Source organism: Alligator mississippiensis, chromosome 11 (genome assembly GCF_030867095.1).
Source record: "Alligator mississippiensis isolate rAllMis1 chromosome 11, rAllMis1, whole genome shotgun sequence".
Classification (NCBI taxonomy): domain Eukaryota; kingdom Metazoa; phylum Chordata; order Crocodylia; family Alligatoridae; genus Alligator; species Alligator mississippiensis.
Window position 1 is genome coordinate 20708787 of NC_081834.1, and position 16633 is coordinate 20725419.

The following is a 16633-nucleotide window of genomic DNA, read 5'->3' on the forward strand; positions in this document are numbered from 1 at the left end:
AAGCGCCCCCCACATTAATCATGGAATAGAGGTCAGTGAAAGCTAAGGAAGCAGAGGGGATTTGTGGAGTGATCAGAGTACGTGAAGACCACTGAGTTGTGGTTTAAATTTCTCTGCTGAAGTGAGACCAAATAACAATGTGACCAACTTGCCCTGGTTCAGGCTTTGTTAAAAGATTATTTTTATATAACTGGCAGCAGTGGGCTGGAGGCCCAATTGCATTAAATAAGGGGAACAATGTCTGTGTTAGACAAGGGATGTTGGCATATTCTGCAATGCATTTAATAATTGTTTCATTTCCCAGAAGTATTAGAGTGACCCATAATATACATCTGCTTTTATTTTTATTTTTTTTTAAGACTGAGGTTTCTAGTACAGTGAATCATGTTAGATTACATTGTGTCACATTGAATGTTGACCTTGAGTGACACAACATGACATGCTACAGCCTCAGTAACACAACGTGATACAACATATCATGCATTTAATGTTAATCTGAACTGATTATTCATGACTATAGCAAGGGGTTTGCAAGTGTGCTATATGGCTCTCCTCTAATCCCTGGGCAGCCTGAGATGTGTGTGTTAAAACTAAACAACCAGCAGCAACAAAGAGAGAAGGGGGGAAAGCCAGGCATGAGCCTGTATGCAAGTTAGATAGCTAATGCTTCAGTTTAATATGAATCTGAAGCTAATCTACTAAATGAGACTCAATCCCTTTTAGCACCGTAACAACTAGGATATGGGTATCAGTGCATATCAGTGAACATTCAATTTAGGTTGGTTGTATTGTTTGGACTTTTTGTGCTAGAAAGCTGCTGCAGTATGTTCCTGAATATATTTATTGTTTCCTGAATATATTTATTGTTGAGGACTATATTATTCTAATTAAAATATTTAATTTTAATGTAGGACTCTAAGTGAATCATTATCGTAATGTGTCTCCTTTGCCCATATGCTCGCATGATCTTTTGACCCATTATGAAATTGTGCATAATGCCACGCAGATTGATAGCTGTTTCGTTCTAGGCCTTGTGCATGGAGATTTAGAGAGAATTTGGTGCATCGTCTTGAAAGATTTTTGTACTGAAAATTAAATAGGTTAAAAACAGCTGCAAAATAAATGTCTTCAATTTAAGGCTTTTAAAAATAACATACTATGTCACAACGGCATGTTGTAGTTCCTTTAGCAATTTAACAATGTGACACTATTTACAAACTGGTTCTGGTTGTCCTTTACTACATTCCTAGAAGAGGATCATTTTATTTAGTGTAACCACTAGCTGATTTATTTTGTTGTGTCGTTTTCATTCCCCTTTGCTAGATCTGCATGTCGGGGAATAATCATGCTTGACTTCTCATTAAGCCAATATTTTCAATCCCAGCTGCCTAAAATTAGCAAAGTGGTCTTCTAAAGCCATAATTAGATACCTGATTTTTTAAAAAAGTGCTGGGAAACCCAAGCTCCCAATATCTTTGAAAACTCGGCTACCTGATGCAGCTAACTTTGGGTGGGGAGGCCTGATGCACCCTCATATATTTGGCTTCAGAGAGTTATTAAACATGGGTTATTGGTTTTGTCTGTTTGTTTGTTTTCCAAATGGGTGTGGGAAACTCCATCTAGAAGCAAGATAAAGGTATGACCAAGAAGTTCTTGCTTCTTAACCAACATAACTTACACTCCAACCATAGTAAATCAAAAAAGCAGTCTTTGCACGTGGAGAAATTTGCATGCCATAAACACAGTTTAGGGGTATATTTGAGGGGTATAGGTTGTAGCTGTGTTGGTCTAAGGACATGGGCAGACAAGGTTCTTTGGGTAAATCTGATATCTTTTATTAGACCCCCTCAAATTATTGGAAAAAATCTTCTCAGAAAGGCTTCCACTCAACAAGGACACTCCTCAAGAGAGAGAGATTGGACTTTTGAAAGAGCCACCCAGATACCACATGAAGAATTACTGCAGTACAGAAGAAAACCCCCCATGAATCACACACCACTGGCCATAACATATTTACCCCTCCCTGGAACTTGTACGGAAAATCCTCAAACAATTGCAGCTCATACTAGAAGAAGACCCAATGCTTAAAGAGATCTTCCCAGAACCACACATCCCAGCCTTCAAACAAGCACTGAACCTCGATAACCTCATCACCAGAAGCAAACTTCCTACGGTCCAAAATGCACCAAATGGATCCAGACCGTGCCATGACAGAAATGAAGAAATGTAAAACCTGCCAACACATCTCCACCACCCCCACAATTATTATACGCCACAACAGAACCATCACCATTCCTGGATCTTACAGCTTCACTTCCAGAAATGTAATGTATCTCATCCAATGCAACAAATGCCCTGATGGAAAATACGTAGGAGAAACCAAACAACAACTGCTCACCAGAATGAACGCACACCAGAAATCTATCAAAGAATACCCAATTACCTGTGAGGACATATTTCTCAAAAGAAAACCACTCTCTCCCCAGTCTCTCAGTTTTAATCCTCAAAGGGAATTTACAAAACACCTTTCACAGATGAGCCTACGAACTTCGCTTCATCAATCTACTGGATACAAAAAATCACAGACTAAATATAGACATTAGATTTATGACACATTATAACCTGCCTAACATTTAACTCTCCAGGTACCTCTCCACTATTTACCAGCTACATTCATTCCCCTTCCATCCCTCCCCGCCAACCCGTCTCTCACCCACTGACTCCTTAATTTCCATCTTCACTGACTGACTTTCTTGTATGCATATCAGCCTCTGGCTTCTTTACTATTCATTCCATCCAGGAAGAGCACACATCAACTGCAGATGAAGGGTATTTGTACCCAAAAGCTTGCAAAGAATTTTTCCAACTATTTGAGTTGGTCTAATAAAAGATATCAGATTTACCCAAAGAACCTTGTCTGCTGGGGTATATTTCAGCACATAACATGAAAAATTGATGGAACCTCTTCCTCTGCCCGTCACCAGCAACACAGCCATTTCCCACTACAGGAATATTCTTTTAACCATTGCTTATTGTTGCAGTCTTAGTCCTAATGAGGCTATTCATGCCTATATTGAGGGCTGTCACAATCTTCCCATTAACTAGAAGAGTGAGAAACTGGACCCATTATTAACAGGGTAGTGGTTGATAGAACCTCTGGCACCTGTATAATTCATAAATCCCCAACACTCCTTATCAAAATTATTTAGTCAACACATCTCCTAGATAGCAGAGTATTAACACTTTTGTTTCCTTCACTCCTTTTAATCATTAAGTAGGTGGGTATTAAAAGTATGTTCAGACTTTAATAGGGGAAACAGCAACAAAGATGGTAACTAAAAACGATGCCAGAGAGGAGGCGGCAAACCAAGCAGTCCCTCCTGTGTTGCTTATATCCTAATCTGTGTAGTGAAAAAGAAACAAAACTACATATGGTTTCCCTGAATCTAACTGAGTTGGACTCATTTCTGTTACAATCATTCCCCCTCCCCCCAAAAGCAGGTTTAACTTTAGCAAACAGCTGGAGTGGAAAATGGGTCTGATGATTTGAGAGGTTTACTAGAGGTCATCCTGGGGCCTTGGTCAAAACCAGGAGAAAGTCAAGTGAATGCTTGTAGACACACATGGTATGGAGTGAGGCCACTAACACTTTGAGCTTATTATGTTTGACAAGAGATAGGAAGCAACAGTACAGAATGAGACTGTTACAAAGAAAATTGAGGCTTATTTCCTCCTGCAATTTGGAGAATTTTTCTCCCACTTAAAGCAATATTAATAGGGGATGCAGGCAAACCTGTGTATTCTTCTAGAACACTGTGACTTTGAAATGATGAGTGATAGATTCAAAGTGGATCATCCAAGCATTGGACTCAAAAAGGCTACAAATAAAACTTTACTACAAGTATTTAACCTAGCCTACAAATATAAAGCTCTGAGCAGCCAGGTCATTTTGAAAAATAATTTCCAGAGGAACAGCATTGCAAACATGAGTGCAGTCAGTATGACAAAGACATTATCTTAAAATGTCAAGCCACTGCAGCATATAGATAGGAACACAAGGCCAGAGCTATAAGTGAATGAATTTAAAACTCTATTAATTATGCACTAATAGTTTATACTAAACAAATAAATATATGTTCATATATGGAAGAGCTGTAGTCCTTGCTGGACAGTACTGTTCAGCGCTAGATGAATCAGGTGAATACAGTACTTGAAGGAAAAACATAACACAGCATGTGGCAGATTGTTGGTGACACCTGAAGTTATCTAAGAAGGATAGAGTAAGTGTGAGGAAGAAATTGCATTTCTGTGTACAGTGACCTCTGACTAGGCAGATAAGCCATGGCTAGTCTGTCGTGATTCCAAGACTGGAAACTCCTGGGCTGTGTGCAGATACAGAAGCAGATGCCATTTGTTTTTTTTTGTTTTTTTTGGGGGGGGGGGTTGGGAAAACTACAAAAAAGATGCACAGGAGTTTCCTTAGGGAAATACAGTACAGCTCCAAAGTCAAAGCAGCCTAAATAAAATTCAGAAAAGTTCAGAAGAAGGCTTCTACTCTTCCTCCCCTAACCCACTTTCAATGTAGCTGTGCAAGTCTAGTGATAACTTGACTATTAGTCTTCAGTAGCCCCTGGCAGATGTTACACTTAAGATGCTATTAACCAGTTAATCATGTCTTAAGTAATAATCTAGCTATGTGTTCATGCATTGAATGGCCTGATAAAACAGGGAATAAGCCACAAAATTATTACACAGAATATATGCAATAACTTTGTTCCTTGCAATAATACAGAATATATGCAATAACCTCGATCCTTGCTACAGCTCATGTAGCAGGATTGCAGCTTAGATTAGTGATAAAGGTGAATAGTATAATTCCCATACTCTCTTCCACCCAGATTTAGGGAACAGTACAGTGATGGCATGGCTATTGGAGGAAGCCAGATTTTATGCCATATCTTTAAATACTATAACAAAAAGAGGCTACAGACATACATTTAAACAACCTGAGCCTGAATTGATTCAACTGTTGCAGGTTAGTTTAACCTGGCTAGGCTGAACCAGTTTTCAACCATACAGAGAATCCCTCTGGACTGAGGAAATTTAGGCACATGCCTGCAGTGGTTCAGGCTAGAAGCCAGGGGGCGCTAGACCAGCCCTCCCTGCCCTTCCACAGAGCTAAACTGAGGGGGGCATGGCCAGGCCCCAGCATGGCTCTGATTAGGGAGGTGAGTGAACCCCCACCCTGCCTGCAGTCCCAGACTTTTCCCTGCTGGCTGCTCAAGGGGTGGGGTTGTTGCCAGCTGGCAGCCCTGGGCTAGACCTCTGAGGCAACAGTGGGAAGGGATGCAGTGTATGCATCTGTTGATGATAGGAGTTTTTCACTGTCCCTCCCTGCTTCTGTATACTGTCTGCAGCAAACTGACAGGCAAGCAAGCAGGATGGGGAGGGGGGAGCTGATAATAGTGTTTATCACTCTTATCTCAGTGTTATTTCCCCATTAAGAAAACAACAGAGAGACATTACTAGCTGTCTGTTGATTCAGCATAGACCCAGCATGTGGTCTGCCGGCTAATACACAGACACCTCAACAAAGGCAGAGGTGAGGAGGGAATTTGTGTTTAGCAGAGAGTGGTGAAGGAGAGGGAGGGGAGCAAATGGCTTTTCTCAAACAATGTTTCCAAGGAAGGACTTTAAGATACCTGTTGATTAGCTCCAAAAAGTCTGTCTGCCTTTGTTTCTCCCACAGCATGGACTGTAGTCATCATCTGGTCTGCTAGCTAATCCAGAGGTGTCTGTTAAAGCAGAGGGGCAGGGAAGGAATAATCCCTGTTTAGCATGGAGAAGCCAGGCAGACACAGAGGGGAGTGGCCAGCCCTGATGTGGAGCAGAGAGCCCCACCCAGCCTAGAGAGCATGCTGTGATGCAGGGGTGTCTGGTTTATCTTAAACCAGCAAGGGGTCTGGAACAGACATTGCATAAATTGATTTGAGCCAAATCAGTTAAGTCTGATACTACATTCAACCAGGTTTATCTCAAACCAGTTTCAGCCATTTTCAAACTGGTTTATGTGCACTGAAAATCTGTTCTATTACAGGTTTAAACCAGTTTCTGATCACTTAAACTGGTTTATGTGTAATGTCTGTCCCTAGCCCTCAGCATCTAAGAAATCCCCTCCAAACAAATGAGCAAAACACTCTACTATTCTGGGCTACTCTCTTCCAATTTTTCCTTTTCATTTTTCTTTCTGAATTTTTGATGAATTATAATAGGTAAAATCTGCTACTTCAACATAACACAAACCATAACTTGTAAACGAAATAATTTCTTGAAAAACAAGTGTTGACACACTTAGCCATTTTTGACCTTTTAATGGTATTTTGTTGCTTTGGATGATTTTCTTGGCGGGTGCTCTCCCAAAATGAAAGAATATCTTCTGTCAAAGGACTGCTTTGTCAGAGTATCCTTTAGGGTGCGCTAAAGAGCTGGTACTAGCTAAATGAGTAGATTTAAAAAAAAAGAGAAACTGATGGTGAAGCAGAACTTGCCCTTGTGTACCCAGAGGTCTCCCCTACTATTTTTTTAATTGTGGCAATGATAAACATTTTACATTTAACACAGCACCTTTCATGCTGAAAGATCCTAGAGCTCTTCATAAACAGTACACATACAGGACTACAGATATCAAGGTTAGCTGCTCCCTAGGAGCTTTGAAAATCTCTCTTCTTGCCCACATAAAACAGCCAAGTTTTTGGTTTTTAAAGTCTATCTTGAACACAAGGGAGTTGAAATGTTAAACTCCAGGGGCTTTGCATTCCCTTTGCACAGGAAGGTAAAAGCAAATGAGATTGCATTTTTTTGCCTAAAAGCAATGAAATACTTGTCAATATTTTTAATTTGAATTTTTATGAACAGCTATGAAAGTCTGCTGATGCTAGAAGGGGCAAGAAAGCATTTGAGTCTTTTAATGGTAAGGGAAACATTTGAAAGCTTATTGACAAAGAGCATAATGCATATCATATACTTTAGCTTAGCAAAAGTGAAATGTTTGATTTATTGGCAGTATAGTTCAGGGTCAAAGGGCAAAGGATTAATGTTCTGCTTCACAGTCCAGGTTAATACTTACTGCATGCTTTTGTAGGCTCCTCTTGTTTTAATACACGTCTGAAAGGCTGCCTGTGCACAAACTGGCGCTGGTTAGTTACACCTCTGAAAACTTTTGCACAGGCACTTGATGTGGTTCAAGGGTGGCTTATTCTGATTTAGTCAGTTGGGACCATGTTTAAGCTAAAACAAAATAAGACATTCTAAAGCCAAAACAAAAGCATCCACCCAGGGGTTTGCACCAGTTTAAATTAATCAGTCTAAAAGCACAGCTTAAATTAAACCACGTCAGTTCTGTGTGTGGAGAAACCCTGTGTTATCTATAACTCAAAGACCTATAGCAATAGCTGCATGCATGACAGAATTATCTATATTGTCATGGAGTAGCTAGAAGTGCATCTCACAGCCTTTCCCAATGCTAGGTCTCATGCAAAGTCTCATGCTAGGATACAGAGACTTAAAAACCCTCTTGGTATGTTCTCACTTGACTGCCTCTGGCCAGCACTTTGCAGCAAGCAACAAAAGAGATATTGCTGCCAACAGCAGAGCTGAGGAGACTGATGGATGCTTTCTAATGTATAAATACTATTTAAAGAGTGAGAGGAAAAAGACTGAGCTAGGCAACAGATGGTAGAAGTAAGCTAACGTACATGGGATGAGTGCAGTGAAGTTGGCCTTTTCTCTTTGACTGTTTGCTGGGTCTACCCAAAGGAGTGGCTGACATGAACCACAACAAGCATCTTAAAATAACTGAGCAAAAAAGGGAGGGTGCTAAGCACTTTCAACTCCTTTTAAATGAGTGGGCTTTAAAAGTGCTTAATAGCTTGTTGGATTGAGCTCTGCCTCAGCAAATCTATTTTGTACTTATCTGGACAATTAGAACACAGCCTGTGCTGCCAGGCAAAAGGCTGAGGGCACATAACTCAAGAAGTACAGTGCTCTTGCACTGTTTGGAGAGGCAACTGGATATATGCATATGAAAAACAGACGTGGGTATTACTGGATTTGGCATCCAATCAGAAAGCTCTAGTTGTTGAGCTCAGATCTCCTAATCCATTTACTAATTGTCCACATATTGTAGGCTTCAGTTTAATAGTGTGTTAGAAAATGAGTTTCTTCCTGTTTGTATTGAACAAAGGGGAGAAATATTTGTCTGTTGTTGTTTTGTATCCAAATATCATAACAAAAAGCAGACTGTCCTTCTCCATCCTGGGTACAGTACACTGTAGTACACGAATGCACGCACTATAATGCATGTTGTTTCATTGATAGGAAGTTTATAATGGTAGCTTACTTATGAGAGGGTTTTCTTCCTACTGATTTTGGTGGCCAAATCCTGGCCCCAGACCAAAACATTGAATAATCAGTCACAGATCTCAGAACAGCTGTAGAGCTGCACTAGATATGCAGGAGAATGCCTGGAGGATCCAGGAATCAGCAGGTTCACTGACTGTCTCCAAACTCCCTTGCATCCTGAGGCTCAGTGAACCCATGCTGAACAGAAATGTATGGCACACTGTGGGTGCTGGCCCCCCAGATACAATATGTGTAAGCGCAGAAGTAAATAAAACATGCAGCAGGGTTAATTGGAACTCCACTCAAAATGCATAACAATACAGGCTTGTGCTTGATGCCTGGTATCCAACAGTGTAATGATAGATGGCTGCCTCGGGGTATGTTTGCACAGGAGTACTGTGCAGTGATACCTGAACAAGCTGTAAATGTTTAGAGCTGCACTGCATTGTGCAATGTGGACAGAGTGGTTTCACTTAGAAAGGCCAATACCTGGCTCTTGTATGAGAATAGCTATTACATTTATAACAGCATCCACACTTTACCTACATTGTCATATCGATCCCCTCTTACGGAGACAGTTGTATTCTAAATGTGATGTAGCTCTTCTCATATTAGCATCAGCATCATTAATTAAGTGGCAGCATTAGGGTGATACAATCCCACTGATGCAGCTGCAGTTAAACCATTAGAAGTGTACTACTGCTCTTATGCAAGAAGAATAAGTTCTAATGGTGTGAGGTGCACTTATTCTTGTATAACCACTTCCACTGTGGTACCACTGTGGCTATTTTAGGGGTGTGTGGGTGGGGAGGGGGGTGGGCTTACCTGGTATAAAATGCTCAGACCAAGCAAATAAATGAGGCATATATGAAAATGATGGTCTTGAGTTACAAATAAGACTAACTTCAGTTTCAATGGGCTGCAGTGTTTAAGTGACTCAGCCCCTCTCTGCACCAGGTTCTAAGCCTGAAAGCCTCAGGCTTATTCACTGGGACTTTGGCCATTGACATAAGTGAGGGCAAAATTTCACCCTATTTCTTTCACAAATTAAATTAATTAACTCCCTCCCTCATCCCAATCCATTCTTCTTGTTTCTTTTTTCTCTGTAGAAGTTTGTCTTATGAGCTTGAAATTGATTTAACTTGCTGTGCCTACTCTGCCCAGTGATGTCCCTGCATATAATCATTTTATTCTCTTTGTGCATATTTTTCATCTTTTGAGCATAGTTAATATTTTAAAAAATCATCATTAAAAAAGATAATTTGTAATAAGGGGAAAACAAATGCTGTAGGGTAGGAATTTATTTTATTGCCAAACATCTGAGAAGTTATAACCAAAATATGTAAATTTTAAGAATAAAGTACTTATCAGAATCTTTTTAAAAGAAGCCTTGTTCATTTCATATTTAGCCTTTTTTTGAGGATGCAGTTGAGGTCAACTTTTCTATGGTTGCTAGTATCACTAGACTTTGGCGCTGTGCTGCTTTAAGCCCTAGGGCACAAATTTGAATTGTCATATGTAGTATGCCTCAGACTGACATCTTCTGAGCAAGTGAAAGATAATACAGTGCTTGTGCTAAAGAATAAAACAGTGCCCTCTCATCAACCATGAAAACTGTCTGTGAATTTCAGTATTCAGGCTTGTTTTCCTTGATTGTGCCTACTAATCAAGGCTAAACATAAAATTCATTTTACTTGGGGAAGCACAATGCTTGGCACTGTAGCAAATTATAATGCAGTTAATTATTCCTGATACTTTGTCAGTCCTCTGAAGAGTTCAGTGTCCCTAAACAAAAGTTGAACAATCGAGAGCCACCCCTGTGGTTTCACCCAGTGAATGTACTCTCTTTAGGCCAGTTTTTAATAAGCTACCTCTCAATGTGCCCTCTACCCCCAGCATTGTGGAATGTCACATCTGTTATGGTAAAGTTCAGTGGGAGGTTTTAAATGCGCTTTGTTTTGTTGCAAAGCCAATGGCTATATTGTGTTTTGCATTGTTTCTACTTTTATTAAAAATCTATTTGTACAGTGAGCTTTTGACTGTGTTGAGTGGGGCAGCTCCAAAAGGGATATTATCTCTTGTGGGTTTCTAGGGCAGAGTTCCAGAAAAGGATAATTGTGATTTACCCAACCAGTGGTCTGGGCAAGATCTCAAATGTCTACCTATAAAGGAGAAATTGAAAATAATGCTCTAGGTCTTTATTGTTTGAAACCATTAACCAATGTGATAGGAAAATGTTCTTCAATTAACCAATATATCAATTCTGATAATTATCCTTAATCTCACTCTTCATTGATACACTTATGCTATAACCCAGAAAATGAAGCTATCTTTTGTTGTATTTTGGTTTACTATAGAAAGTATTCCAATTTCAGCATAACTAGACAACTATTATCAGGTTAAAAATCTTTCTAAGGAAAATGGATTTTCTTACTGAAGGTAAAAATAACCTCTTAAATTAAATAACTCTAACTGAATGAACTTTACATTTTCTCATGTACTTTTCATTATCCGTTATGCTTCTTTGCCTTTTGTATTTCCTTTAGCTTGGAAAATGAAGATAGATTCATCAGTTATATTTCCTGATTCCAGTACTGCAGTATTTGGATTGTAGAGGTTGTTTTCTTGTTTGTTTAAAGCAAACATACAAATGAGCAATTGTTTCTATTGGGACTCTTTCTAATAAAAGTTATAGTTCAATATTTGCCTCATCTTAGATTTTCTAAAAGCTTATTTCTCTAAAACTGAACATGAATAACTTTTGACTTGAACAAAATTCTTGGAAGCAAAATTCTAAACTTGGGAGTCTACACTTGGGTGTATGCATGCAATTTGAGTACTTCATATGCAAAAAATCCAATTTAAGCATAAATGGCCTTACTCAAGACAAAGGAATGTCTGATAGTGCAGACTCCCATGCTCATGAGCTTGAGACAATGGACTCCTAAGCACCTTCCCCTTAAAATCATTAATTCTGGTGTAAATTCAGAGTCATTCTGTACCATCTACCATTACCTGTTGGTCTCTGATGTACAGCAGTGGGAGCGAGTGGGTGGGGTTATTCTGTGAGAAGCAGACCCAGGCTTGGAGGTAAGCAATTATAGATGTGGCCTTGAATGATCACCAGCTTCTTAGCAAATCAAGCTGAAGAGTTCTCATATATTTGGCTTTCAGAGACCCAGGCTCCAAAACACATGGACTTGGGTAAATGATTTACTCCAAAACTCTTACTGACATTAGGGGGACTTTTGATGAAGTAAGGAAATCAAAACTGAGTCTACAGGTCCAGTGAAGCTCCCATGAGAATCTGACTGGCTTTGATATGATGAGGTTCTGAATTTCTAACTTTAAGAACTATTCAATTAAAAACAAGCTCTAGATTTTTACAAATAAAAAGCAGTGCAAATCATCTCAGACATCCTAGAGGAGATGTTATTAAAAGTGCTGGTGTGCAACTTTAAAGTAAAAAATCCTTATTCTTTAGTTAAAAATTAGCTTCAAGGAAAAGAGAATGATTAATTAAGCTTCTCTTAGTTCAGTGCATGAAGCTTTCTTGAGATTTAAATGTCTAATACAGAAAATGTCCAAAAATTTAGTGAATTATTTATAAAAGAAATTAGGCAACATACAATACTTATGCTTTCTGCTCAGCACAGGAGATAAAAAGCTTCTAGATTTTTAAATTATTATTATTTTATTTCCAAGCTTCCTTTTTCTTACTGAATTCTTGATATATGTACTCGTAATTAAATAGGAATGATTTTCTTTAATTTGCACTGCAAATTATACCAATAATTATGCCTTTATTCATAGAATATATTTTGCTAACTGACCTTGGGTACTGTGTGGAATACAAAATGTGAAAGTATGGTTTAAGTTCCAGTTGACACTTTGAGATTTCAAGGGAGTTTTTCTTTTGTTAAGTTCTGAATTTTAATTTTGGAAACATCAACTGAGATACACCACAGAAAGTTTTTAATCAAATATATTACTTTGACAGAAGCCACTGAGTTGCACAATTAATTCTTGCCTGTAGATCAATGGATTTCATGAGCTGCAAGTCATTTTGACACGATGAAACAAATAAAATCATTAGTGAAATTTGGAACAATGGGCTGTGAACCTAGGTCGGTTTATATCTACTTTGAAAATGCAAGTCAAGTTTGAAAATACTTGACTAATCCTGATAATGTACTTAACATCTTTGGTAATGGATCATATGCTCATTTGAAACTATTGTATGCATATGTTAAAAAAATATGAGAAGTTTCAACATGGGAGCAAACACTATGTTAACAGGTGAGTTTAAAACAGATGGAAATATGTGGGTTTTCTTTTTTTAAAAAAAAAGGTTTTTCCCTCCACATCTGCCTAGAATAACGTATGATTTTTTTCTTCCTGCTGTTTTGAGGTGGAAAAAAAAATGTTAAGTACTTTTTGCTTTTTTTTCCTTTCTTAGTGAAATGTTTTGTTTGTTTTTTTCAGTGAAAGTTACTCAAAAGAGTAAAGGTTTCATTCTAGAGTTTCTCACCCAAACGCTGCAGGCAATTGCTCAGAATGCTTCTTTCAGGAGTGTCTGCATTTCTGCATTGACCTGATTCCTGTTATCACTTCTGGTGTCATGGCCCATAATTCTCACATGTTGTATTTTATTCCATAGGACTTTTCCATAAAAGGAGATTATAAAGCTGCTATCCTAGTCCTCATATGATTCCCTCTGTCCTCAGCACTTTTCAGGCATGGCTCGCAGATTTTCATAGGGAAAGAGTTTATATAGAAATACTTCCCTTGGAAGAAGGGTGCAGGCAGTTACATCTCAGTTGAAAATAGATTTGGAGACTAAAGCAGCATTTCCCTGTTTCGTGGTGTTGTGTTGCTGCTTCCCTTACTTCTTCAGAATATTTTCTCTCCTTGTTTTCAGATGTGGATCTACTGAGGTGAACAACAGAGTGTGTGAATGGTTGGGCTCAGAATTAACCCCGTGGCCTGATTTTGTTATTATTAAATGTTAGTTGTTATTATTGTTACTACTGATGGATCAAATTTTGCATTTAATTAGTCACAAGAGAGACCATTTGGGCCTCAGTTCTTGTATGGAGACTGATTGGTAGGCATTAAGGCTGTGCAAAGCTTTGGTCGCTGATTCGTTTTGGAGGGGACACGGCCTGATTTGGTGGCTGAATCTCTGAATCTGAATTGAATTAGGAACCCCTTTAATCTCTCTGAATTGAATTGGAAGCCTCTGAATGGATTCAGAGAGATCTGATGGTTTGGCTATAGACAGAGCCTTACATGTTTTTTCTATGTACCTCAAGGTACCAGGTGTGGCTCGTGAACGCTGAGATGGTGGGGTGGATGGAGCACCCTACAAGAGCATGGTGGGATCTCCTGCATGCTCAGTGTTGATCCTGGAAGTGGACCAGAAGTACTTCCAGTCCACTTCTGGGTCTGCCACGAAGCGCGTGGGGGACCCCCCCCCCCAGCTCAGTGACTGGTGCCTCCTGAGTGGGGGGGGGGCACCCGGGGTCCCCCCGCAGCTGATAGCTGACCCAGGGTGTGTGTGAGGGGTTCCCTGCATGCTCAGCAGCAGACCAAGAAGTGGACCGGAAGTACTTCTGGTCCACTTCTGGGGCCACCGCCGAGCATGTGGGGGACCCCCCGTGCTCCCATGGGATGCTTCATCTGCCCTACTATCTCAGTGTTTATGAGTCGCACCTGGTACCTCGAGGTACGTAGAAAAAACATATAAAGCTGTGTCTATGGCCGAATTGTCAAATATCTCTGAATCGATTTAGAGGCTTCCAATTCAATTCGGAGAGATTAAAGGGTCTCCTAATTCAATTTGGGTTCAGAGATTCATTCGCCATATCAGGCCGTATCTCCTCCAAATTGAATCAGCAACTGAAGCTTTGCCCTAATGCCTACCAGTCTGACTCCATAAGATATACAGATATTAATTTAATGGTATATGTGCCATTAAATTAGTAATAGTAATAATACTAGTAATGAAAATAATGATAATATTTCTATGGAGTAGGGAGACAGGAAATTTTCTAAAGTCTTTCACCAATTATTGGAAACTTTTTTTCCAGCAAAAAGAAATCTTCCTACACACACAGACTATGCCTTCCAAATTGCACTTGAAATGTGTTTATGCCTCCCACTATTCTAAAACACGTGCAGATTTTCCCATAGTAGTTTATCATGATCTCTTTGAACATTTATTTCAATCTAAGTTATGGACTGTGTGCTCTGAAGTTCAAATGTATTTTGGAACATTACTTTTCAAGGGGGAAAAAAATCCAGATACTGGATTTCCAGTTATAGCTCAGGCAATACAAGCTATGAGAAGAAAACCAAAGACTTTGAAATGTGAGCTGGCTTCTTTGGATATCATTGTTACTGTTCTGTCTCAAACTAAACTTCGTCTAGTCGCAGATGTGTGGGGGGAGGAGTTGGACTGTGATGACATGTCTCATGAGGGTTTCTGTTGGCAGTCTGAGAAAAATTAAGATGTGGATAAAGGGAACTTGTTTAGTTCAGATGAAGACTTCATTAATGAAGCCTATTATCCCTATTTTTGGAGAGTGTTAGAATTTTTTTTAGATGTATACAATACTATATTATTGCTGATTACAGCAGCATTCATTGGTCACTTTTATCTTTTTCTGTGTGCGTGAATTTCTAGTTTTACATGTAGGCGAGTGATCTTTACTATAATTAATAATGAGGTTTTCTTTCTGTACTGAATTCTGTTTCATTGTTCACTTTCTTCATGATGGTATCTTGCTTGTTTAATCTTTCTATAGATGTTTCTTTAATTTTTCTCCTTATAAATTTAAAAAAGGACTTTGTCTGGAAAGCCATTTGAACAGTTTTTCTCATTTTTTTTCCTTGGATATTACTTTTGGTTGGCTATATATATGCTTATAAGGAAAAGCCCAAAACCATAATCAGGGCCATCTCTGATTTAAATGGGACTCTTAGGGAATAAGGCCCACAGACAAGATTTCCAAAAAAGGCTAGTAAATGGTGGAGGTAGGTGGGAGGCTAAAATGTGAATCTGCTACTTGAGACACCTTTTAGGGGATCTTCAGAGGAGGCTTTGACACTTTCTAAATATCAGATTCCTTTCAAGTGTTTCTGGTTGGGGATGCAAAATGCAAAACATATGAAAGGTACAATCACTCATCACTTTTAGAATTGTGGGGCTCAGAGTTAAATTCTTTTGGATTTGGACCCAGGTTTGGACATGAAGGCCTTGTCCAAATGAGCATGGATGTTTGGTTCTCTGGGGACAACTAGCAGCCAGTCACCTTGTGTTGGTGCTGCTTGTCCCTGGGGAATGCCCATGCTACACACCCTCTGTTGCATGACAGCTTACCCTAGGTGGGGGAAGCTGAGGCCAGCACAGTTGCTAGCCCCAATAGCCTTACCTGGGTTCGTAGGGGGTGGGGAAGCTACTGCCACATTGCTTCTGAAGCTTGGAGCCTGGCTGGGGCTGGAGTGTGGCTCCAGCTGGTCAAGCTCTGGTTTTGGGCAGCGTGCACTGTCCCTGCATGCGCCACCATGCTTTTTTTCTGTGTGGATTTTTTTGGATCTCCAGGGGTCAACCCCCCGACCCGTGCTGCAAAGTAGCAGCACAGGAAATGCCTGAATGTGCAGCATGTGGTTCCACAGATAGGTCTGCTGTGCCACATGCTGCATTGCCATGCTCATTTGGATGTGTCTACACTTGTAGAAGGATGTGGAGAAGCTTGAGAGAGTCTAGAGAAGAGCCACTTGTATGATTAGAGGCCTGAAGAGTAAGCCATACAAGGAAAGGCTGACAGACATGGGACTGTTCAGCCTAGAAAAGAGAAGACTTCATGGGGATTTGGTGGCATCTTACAAATATATCAGGGAATAGCATCAGGGGCTGGGTGAACAACTTTTTACTAAAGCGCCCCAGGAAAAATCCAGCAGCAATGGTCATAAACTCCTAGAAGGGGGTTTCAGACTGGATATAAGGAAAAACTTCTTTACAGTTCATGTGACCAGACTCTGGAATAGACTCCCAGTAGGAGTGGTGCAGGCAGCTACCCTGGAGATCATCAAAAGGAGACTGGACACACACCTTGCTGAGGTTATTTGACCCCAGCAATTTTTCCTGGCCAGAGCAAGGGGGCTGGACCCAATGATGTCACAAGATCCCACCCGTAGGCAGCTGATGCCTCCTGATACTGGGGGGGGA

General features: G+C 39.9%; 2 long non-coding RNA genes across 7 annotated transcripts in view; one reads left to right on the forward strand and one right to left on the reverse strand.

The window, feature by feature from the left end:
* The window catches only part of LOC109280668 (uncharacterized), a 31748-nt gene extending 20199 nt beyond the window's left edge, over nt 1-11549 (reverse strand). Inside the window, exons 1-2 of one of the 2 annotated variants that reach the window (XR_002087066.2) lie at nt 11416-11549; nt 5703-5795 (exon numbers count right to left, since the gene is read on the reverse strand). This is a non-coding gene — a long non-coding RNA (uncharacterized LOC109280668). The remainder of the gene's footprint in view (nt 1-5702; nt 5796-11415) is intronic. The other variant, XR_002087067.2, reaches the window with a different exon arrangement.
* LOC132243984 (uncharacterized) overlaps nt 1-16633 on the forward strand; it is a 207940-nt gene that overhangs the window by 129864 nt on the left and 61443 nt on the right. The window lies entirely within an intron of this gene.